Source organism: Scyliorhinus canicula, chromosome 16, assembly GCF_902713615.1.
Source record: "Scyliorhinus canicula chromosome 16, sScyCan1.1, whole genome shotgun sequence".
NCBI classification, from domain to species: domain Eukaryota; kingdom Metazoa; phylum Chordata; class Chondrichthyes; order Carcharhiniformes; family Scyliorhinidae; genus Scyliorhinus; species Scyliorhinus canicula.
The window spans coordinates 28,573,688-28,582,125 of NC_052161.1; positions in this window are offsets into that span (position 1 = coordinate 28,573,688).

Genomic DNA, 8,438 nt, shown 5'->3' on the forward strand with positions numbered 1-8,438 from the left:
TTTTGTGTTGATCACCCATTCTGCTGCCATGGAACCCACCGCGGTGGGCGTGGGGAGGGGGAGGGGGGGGTGGTCTTCGGAAGGATCGGAAGATAGATTCCGCTGACAGAAGGGGCCACATAATCCCCCCTTTGTTTTTCCTTTGCTGAAAAATGAACTCGTCACATTATTTCTTCGGCATCGTGCCACATTGACTTGCTGAATCTATCCAGCAATTTCTGCTGTTATCTGCCGTGCAATGTTCTTTACATATTTGCAATCCAAGATCCCTCAAATGTCAAATTCTAAACTTATTTATGAAGTTAAATGAAGATCTGCGTTCAGGGATTGTCTGAAAGAACCCACTCACGATCAAAACCAATGCTTGTCATAAAATCTCATTGTCCCAGGTCTTCTATCATCTATTAATTTTTAAAATTCAACCAAAATATAAACAGTAAAATACATTTTTTAAGATACAGAGGAATATATCAAATAATTAACAAATCTGTATCAGGCAAGTGATATTCAAGGGGCCTTGAAGATTTTGTTGATAATATTTGAATACTTAATTTTGCCCTCCATATTTTGATCATACTTTGACATCATGTGATAAATTTCATCTTCATCCAAGACTATATTGCAGAGTCGAAGAACAGATCGAAATTCAGGCAATGTGAGAAATCCAGTACTGGTACAATCCAGTTTTTTACACACTCTTTCCAGGGATTTCCAGTTGCCAGCTAACTGTAGGAGGGGGAAGCAAAGGAGAATGGAATCTTAGAAATAGACATTGAATTTAATTCAGTGATTATGGGTATGATCTTCCCAATGGGAACAAAGTCCCCCCAGTGAGCGCGTTCAGCCGTGTGTTTCCCGGCACTTGTCGGACAGAGAAACATGTGGCTATTCAACGCTACTCATGTTGAATAAGGGGCCTGAACAGGGAACGCGCAATCAAGGCCGCACATGGCCCCTTTTTTGAAACAGGGATCTCCATTCACCAGAACTGCCCGTTGTAGCGAGAGATCGGGACGGCATTTAAAAATGGTGTCCCGATCTCCAAAGCCCAGAAATAAAATCACCAATCTACCCCCAGCCGGGAGGCAACATGGGAGGGTTCCCTGTCGCCCCTCCTCAACCTCTAACCCCCACATTGCATAAAATACCAGCTTGGCACCTTGGCAGTGCCAACCTGGTACCATGGCTCTAATATGCAGATTTGCCAAGTAGGTGATCCTGCCCATTGTGGGAAATGTCTCATGAGATTGCGCTGAATCTCGTGAGGCGTTGCGAGCTGGGTGGATTCCAGGAACGGGGTCTCCTGGATTCCAACGGCCATGCTGCACCACTGCGAAATGCTTTTCCGGCTCAGCGTGTCCGGAAGATCCCGCCCGAACACTGTCAATATCGCCAGATCAACAAAATTATCGCCCTATAAAATCAGCAATGGGTTAAATATGTTAGCATGTACCCTAACACTGTATAACCAAATAAACCAATACCAACACCTTGAAGATTCAGACAGGTTGGACCAAAAGTCTTAACCTGTCTTTATCACAAATGATGATTGGCCAAGCCTGAATTTTTTTTAAAAATCTTGAACATTTGTAATTTTCCTTTTAATCTCTGCAATGGTATCTTTGTATTTTACCTGACAAACTAAACATCTGCAATAGCATAAGACCACAAGCAACTTCATGCATTTGAGAGCAAATCAACTCGTTTTTAAAGCTAACTTCAAGTAACCGTTGGTTATGTGGGTGCATGCAATCTTTAGTGAGACTCACGCAGATTGCAGATTCAGTTAATGTTTTATGCCAAGTTGGCAGATTTATTTATGTTTGGCAGAAATGAAAGAAAACCAATTGGCTTCAGCTTTCAGGAGAAACCAAATCTCTTAAGTCGCAGTCAAGCAACACCTAATATTTTTTTTAATGGTTGCAAGGTGGAGGCAGGGTTGAGCTCAGCTCTGTATCTCTCTCTCTCTCTCTCTCTCTCGGTCAATAAATCTGCCAACGTGAAGAATAACCATTCAGACACGCCTGAGGCTGGTTTAGCTCACTGGGCTAAATCGCTGGCTTTTAAAACAGACCAAGCAGGCCAGCAGCACGGTTCGATTCCCGTACCAGCCTCCCCAAACAGGTGCCGGAATGTGGTGACTAGGGGATTTTCACATTGAAGCCTACTCGTAACAATAAGCGATTTTCATTTTTCATTTTTCATTTCAGACAAGGTACTGCAAATGTCCACATGAGCCATAGAATATATCCCCCTATACAGCATTGCATTCAGGTGAGAAGTATTAGTAAGGGCAGTACATTCTGTAAAATGGAATTAGTAAACAGAAATAGCAAGCTGATGCTTAGGAGTAACGGATACGTAAGCCACTTCCTATAGAATGCTCACGAGAGCACTGCTTCCACTTTTAAGATATAGCAACAATTTTTTTTATTGTAGGCATCACTGGCAAAGCCAGCGTTGTTGCACATCCCTTGAATTGCCCTTGAATTGAGTGACTTGCTCGGCCATTTCAGAGAACAGTTAGGAGTTATCCCAATTGCTGTGGATCTGGAGTTATATGGAGGTCAGACCAGGGGAGGCTGGCAGATTTCCTTCCCTCGAGGGGAAAACAAAATGGCATTTTACGACAATCAATTCTAGTTTCATGGTCACCATTGCTGAGACTAACTTTATATTCTTGATTTCATTAACAGAATTTAAAGTCAACCAGCTTCCAACAGCATGTCTTTCGGGACTTGTGGGAGGAAACCTGAGCACCCGGAGAAAACCCACACAGACACGGGGAGAACATACAGACTCCACAAAGGCAGTGACCCAGCCGGGAATAGAACCTGGAGCCCTGGAGCTGTGAAGCAACAGTATTAACCACTCTGCTACCGTGCTGCACATTGGTCAGTCACACAAAAATGATCAGACAAACGAACCTACTGTGATATGTTTCTTGTGTTTGGACTATTGGTTAGTGTTGGTCAGTGTCAAGGTCTGGTTTAGCTCAGTGGGCTAGACAGCTGGTTTGTGATGCTGAACAAGGCATACCAGCTAAGAATTCAGAATTCTCCTTCTGTGTACCTAAACAGGTGCCGGAATGTGGCGACTAGGGGATTTTCACAGGAACATCATTGCAGTGTTAATGTAAGCCTACCTGTGACAATAAGGATTATTTATTTATTTTTTTCTCTGCAATTTAAGAAATCATAGGTGAGGCAGTGGCGCAGTAGTATTGTCACTGGACTACTATTCCAGAGACCCAGGGAAAAGGTCCCAGGGACCCAGGTTCAAATCCCACCATGGCAGATGGTGAAACTTGAATTCAATAAAAAGCTGGAATTAAAAGTCTAATCGTGGCCATGAAACCATTAACGATTGTTGTAGAAACCCATCTGGTTCATTAATGTCTGTCATGAGAATGTCACTTTAAGAAATGTTTGTCGACTTCCGGTTGCGGCTATGCGGAGCTAAGCCGCACGTTCGGCAGCTCCCGCTTTAAGAGGACTTGCGGGCTCTTTTAAGGGCCCCAAACAGCGCTGATTCAACGATTCCCGGCGGATAAAGGGGTCTGGAGCAAAACCCCCCGGGATTAATGGTGCGGACTCGAAGTGGGGCGAGGAGAAAAACGGCAGTAGCTCCCCTGGAAAAGCGGGGGAAGGTGGACAAAATGGTGGCCGGTGGAGCCCCTGAGGAGTGGAGGTAGTGGGCTGAGGAGCAGCAGGCAGCCTTTCTGCGCTATTTCACGGAGCTGAAAGGGGAGTTGTTGGAATCCCTGAAGGTGACGACGAGTAAGCTGCTGGAGACCCAGACAACCCAGGGTGCAGCGATACTTGTTGCAGCAGCAGGCCTCTGAGCGCGAGGAGGGGGTTTCGGCCCTCATGGGGAAGGTGGAGATACACGAGGCGCTTCATAAAAAGTGGCAAGATTGGTTCAAGGAGATGGAGCTTCGGTCACGGAGGAAGAACCTGCGGATCCTGGGCCTCGAGGAGGGGCTGGAGAGGTCGGACCTGCCGGCCTATGTGGCCGTGATGTTGAATGTTGAACTCGTTGGTGGGGGCAGGATCCTTCCATCTGCCCCTGGAGCTGGAGGGGGCCCACAGAGTACTGGTCAGGCAGCCTAAGGCGAATGAACCCCCGCAGACGGTGCTGGTGCGATTCCATCGGTTCAGTGACCGGGAGTGTGTTCTCCGATGGGCCAAGAAGGTGAGGAGTAGTAAGTGGGAGAATTCGGTAGTGCGTATCTACCAGGACTGGAGTGCGGAGGTGGCCAAGCGGAGAGCCGGGTTTAACCGGACGAAGGCGGTGCTCCATGGAAAGCAGGTGAAGTTCGGCATGTTGCCGCCTGCGCGCCTGTGGGTCACCTACAAGGACCGGCATCACTACTTTGAGTCCCCGGAGGAAGCGTGTGCCTTTGTGCAGGCTGAAAAGCTGGACTCGAACTAGAGATTGGGAACTGTGGGAGTTTTTCTATTTCTGTATCATTGTTTATGCTGTAGCGGGTTATTTTGTTTGTTTCTGTTTTTTCTCTCGCTTTCGGACGATGTGAGTTATGGTTTTGTGTTCTAAGGGGGATACTGGGGTTTGTGGTTGATATGTGTCTTTGTTTGTACGGAGTTGGTGGTTGGGTTGGGACTGCGGTTTGGGAGCTGCGTTGGTGGGGTGGGGCAGTGTGAAAGCGCGGGCTTTTCTCTAGTTTCCCGCGCTGCGGGACGAGAGGGTGGAGCTGGTGGTGAGGGGCGTGGTTATTAGACCGGGTTACCGCGCTGAAGCGGTGCCAAGGAGCTGATGCAGGGGAGGAGGGGGGACCTCATATCGGAAGGGGTCGGAGTTAGAGCGGGAGCTGCCGGGGTCAGCAGAAGTCAGCTGGCTCGCGGGAGTACAGTGGAGGGAGAGTCACGGCTAGGAGGGCTCCTAGCCTGGGGTGTGTGTGTGTGTGTGGGGGGGGGGGGGGGGGGGGGGGATACCGGGTTGCTGCTGGATTGGCCAGGGAGGAGTTGGTGCAGGTCGGGATGAGGTTCTATCGCCGTGGGAAACGGGCTGAATGGTTGCTGGCCAGGGGTGAGCAGTCGATGGGCTATGGCTAGTCGACGAGGGAGGGGGGGCGGGGTGCCCCCTGATCCGGCTGATTACGTGGAACGTGAGGAGGTTGAAGGGGCCGGTTAAGCGGGCCCGGGTGTTTTCGCATCTGAAGGGGCTGAAGGCGGACGTGGCCATGCTCCAGGAGATCCACCTGAAGGTGGCGGACCAGGTCCGTCTGAGGAAGGGGTGGGTGGGGCAGGTTTTCCACTCAGGGCTCGACTCGAAGAACCGGGGGGTGGCGATCCTGGTAGGGAAGAGGGTGGCGTTTGAGGCATCTGAAGTTGTGGCTGATAGTGGCGGCAGATATGTGATGGTGAGCGGTAAGCTGCAGGGGGAGAGGGTGGTGTTGGCTAATGTGTACGCCCCAAATTGGGATGATGCTGGTTTCATGAGGCGTATGTTGGGCCGCATTCCTGGCCTGGAGGTGGGGGGCTTGATCATGGGGGAGACTTCAATACGGTGCTGGATCCCTTACTGGATCGTTCTAGTTCAAGGACAGGCAGGAGACCGGCGGCGGCCAAGGGGCTGAGGGGGTTTATAGACCAGATGGGAGGAGTGGATCTCTGGAGGTTCGGGAGGCCGAGGGCTCGGGAGTACTCTTTTTTTCTCCCATGTACATAGGGTTTATTCCCGCATTGATTTCTTTGTTTTGAGTAGGGGACTGGTCCCGAGGGTGGAGGAGGCCGAGTATTCGGCTATTGCGATTTCGGACCATGCTCCGCATTGTGTGGATCTGGAGATGGGGGAGGTGCGGGACCAGCGCCCGCTGTGGCATCTGGACGTGGGGTTGTCGGCTGATGAGGTGTGTAGGAGGGTCCGGGGATGTATCGAGAGGTACCTCGAGGTCAATGATACTGGGGAGGTCCAGGTGGGGATGGTGTGGGAGGCTCTGAAGGCAGTGATTAGGGGGGAGCTGATCTCCATCTGAGCCCATAGGGAGAGGGGGGAGAGGGGGGAGAGGGAGAGACTGGTGGAGGAGCTGTTGAGTGTGGATAGGAGGTACGCGGAGGCCCCGGAGGAGGGATTGCCGGGGGAGCGGCGTAGCTTGCAGGCCAAGTTTGATTTATTGACCACCAGAAAGGCGGAGACACAGTGGAGGAAGGCTCAGGGAGCGGTCTATGAGTATGGAGAGAAGGTGAGCAGGATGCTGGCGCACCAGCTTTGTAAGCGGGACGCGGCTAGGGAGATTGGTGGAGTGAAGGATAGAGATGGGAATGTGGTGCGGCAGGGGGCAGAGGTCAATGAGGTCTTTAGGGACTTCTATAGGGAACTGTACCAGTTGGAGCCTCCGGCGGTGGGAGGGGGAATGGAGAGTTTTTTGACAGGCTCCGATTTCCAAGGGTGCAGGAGGAGAAGATGGAGGGACTGGGGGCGTCAATTGAGCTGGAGGAGCTGGTCAGTGGGATTGGGCACATGCAGTCGGGGAAGGCGCCGGGACCGGATGGGTTCCCGGTTGAATTTTATAAGAAATATGCGGACCTGCTGGGCCCCCTGTTGGTTAGGACCTTCGACGAGGCATGGGAGGGGGGTGTTCTGCCCCCGACGATGTCTCGGGCGCTAATCTCCCTGATCCTGAAGCGAGATAAGGACCCCTTTCAGTGCGGATCATACAGGCCAATTTCACTGCTGAATGTAGACGCCAAGTTGCTGGCGAAGATCTTGGCCACTAGAATAGAGGACTGGGTGCCGGGGGTGGTACATGAAGATCAGACGGGTTTTGTGAAGGGGGGCAGCTGAACACTAACGTGCGAAGGCTGCTAAATGTGATAATGATGCCAGCAGCAGAAGGAGAGGCGGAGATTGTGGTGGCATTAGATGCGGAGAAGGCCTTTGACAGGGCTGAGTGGGGGTACTTGTGGGAGGTGTTGGAGAGGTTCGGGTTTGGGGTGGGGTTTATTAAATGGGTGAGGTTGCTGTACGAGGCCCCGATGGCGAGTGTAGCGACAAATGGGAGGAGGTCCGAGTACTTCAGGCTCCACCATGGGACGAGGCAGGGGTGCCCCCTGTCCCCCTTGCTTTTTGCGCTGGCTATTGATCCTCTTTCCATGGCTCTCAGGGAGTCGATGAGCTGGAGGGGTTTGGTGCGAGGTGGGGAGGAGCAACGAATGTCGCTGTATGCAGATGACTTGTTGCTGTATGTAGCAGACCCGGAGGGGGGAATGCCGGAGGTGATGGAGATTCTTGCTGAGTTCGGGAGTTTCTTGGGATATAAATTGAACCTGGGCAAGAGTGAGCTGTTTGTCGTACACCCGGGAGATCAGGAGGAGGGGATTGGTAGGCTCCCGCTAAAGAGGGAGGTGAGGAGTTTTAGGTACCTGGGGGTTCAGGTGGCTAGGAGCTGGGGGACTCTGCACAAGCTCAATTTTACTAGGTTGGTGGAGCAGATGGAGGAGGAATTTAGAAGGTGGGACATGCTGCCGTTGTCGTTGGCGGGTAGAGTACAGTCCATTAAAATGACGGTGCTCCCGAGGTTTTTGTTTTTGTTTCAGTGCCTCCCCATTTTCGTTCCGAGGGCCTTTTTTAGGAGGGTGAGCAGCAGCATTCTGGGATTTGTTTGGGCGCACGGGACTCCGAGGGTAAGGAGGGTCTTTTTGGAGCGGGGCAGGGATAGAGGGGGGCTGGCGCTGCCCAGCCTCTCTGGGTACTATTGGGCGGCTAACGTCTCGATGGTACACAAGTGGGTAATGGATGGGGAGGGGGCAGCATGGAAACGGATGGAGTTGGCGTCCTGTGGAGGCACGAGACTGAAGGCACTGGTAACAGCGCCGCTGCCGCTCCCTCCAACGAGGTACACTACGAGCCAGGTGGTGGCGGCTACCCTCAAAATTTTGGGGCAGTGGAGGCGACACAGGGGGGAAGGGGGGGCTCGGTGGAGGCCCCACTGCGGGGGAACCACCGGTTTGTCCCAGGGAACATGGATGGCGGGTTCCTGGGGTGGCACAGGGCGGGCATTAGGAAGTTGGGAGACCTGTTTATCAACGGGAGGTTCGCAAGCCTGGGTGAACTGGAGGAGAAGTTTGAGCTCCCCCGGGGAATATGTTCAGGTACCTTCAGGTCAAGGCGTGAAGCTGGGCGACAGGTGGAGGGGTTCCCTTTGCTGCCCCCGCGGGGGGTAAGGGATAGGGTGCTTTTGGGGGTGTGGGCCGGGGATGGGAAGGTGTCTGACATCTACCAGGTAATGCAGGAGGTGGGGGAGGCGTCGGTAGAGGAGCTGAAGGCTAAGTGGGAGGTGGAGCTGGGGGAGCAGATTGAGAAGGGGACATGGGCGGACGCCCTGGAGAGGGTGAACTCCTCCTCTTCATGTGCGAGGCTTAGTCTCATCCAGTCCAAGGTGCTGCACCGGGCCCACATGTCCGGATCTAGGATGA